At 23.9% G+C, this 890-nt stretch overlaps 1 protein-coding gene across 6 annotated transcripts in view; it reads left to right on the top strand.

Annotated features, from left to right (window-relative positions):
- Positions 1-890, top strand: part of LOC107644310 (kinesin-like protein KIN-14K) — a 19,445-nt gene that overhangs the window by 325 nt on the left and 18,230 nt on the right. The gene's annotated exons all lie outside the window — the stretch shown is intronic.

The raw sequence follows: 890 nt of genomic DNA, 5'->3' as shown, positions 1-890 counted from the left end.
CTGATATTCTAGTTTATGTATATAATGCTTGTTCTCTTCTTCGCTGGTTTAAGTCTTGATAGTTGAGAGTTGAATAAAAAGGTATAAACTAGTATTATAAGAATATTTTGTGAATAATTTTAATGTACTATTTGTAGGTGGGAAATTATATATTTTAAAAAACATTTTAGTTACTTTTAATGTGAATAAATTTTGTAGACAAATAAATTAAAAGCGTATTAGAACAAATTCATTACGAATTGTGTGAGACACTATTTTTAATAATTTTTAAGTCATGTTTAAAATAAGAAACCAAAAATATACAAAGATAATTCGTGTATATGTGTGAAAATCCATCATTGCACTTGAATTTCTTTTGTAAATAAACATTACACTCCAATATATATAAAATTTTATAGTTTCACAATTTTTTTCTATGTCAAATGAAATTTGAAACACATAAAAATATACAACAATTTCCTACATGTTTTAAATTATAAAAAAATAGTTAAAAGAAAAATCTGAGAAATATTGAAAAATATTTTGCATTAATATATTGTATCTAAAAGAATTTGAATTTCACCTTAAATCAAGTATATTTTTCTGAAAACCTTTTGAGATAACAATTGAATTGGAATATGTCCACAACTCCACAAAATATTCTCGTAGATAATGCTTCATTTGACAGTTTAAACCTTAGTTGGAGTCATGCACCATATCCTACTAACATAAAGTTCTACTAGAGTTAATATCTAAACTCATAGGAGATATGGTCTCATTTCTACTTAGTTACGTCGCCTATTTAAAATTCTTTATAATGCAATATTTTGTATGTGTATTTATTGAGTTTTTGATAACAATGCAAGCAATTAATGGATTTTATTGAGGAATCAATAGCCAGTTAAAAATAT

The sequence above is a fragment of the Arachis ipaensis genome, chromosome B05, assembly GCF_000816755.2.
Source record: "Arachis ipaensis cultivar K30076 chromosome B05, Araip1.1, whole genome shotgun sequence".
NCBI lineage: Eukaryota > Viridiplantae > Streptophyta > Magnoliopsida > Fabales > Fabaceae > Arachis > Arachis ipaensis.
The sequence above is the reverse complement of the archived record's forward strand: the minus strand, read 5'-3'. Positions and strand labels throughout refer to the sequence as shown.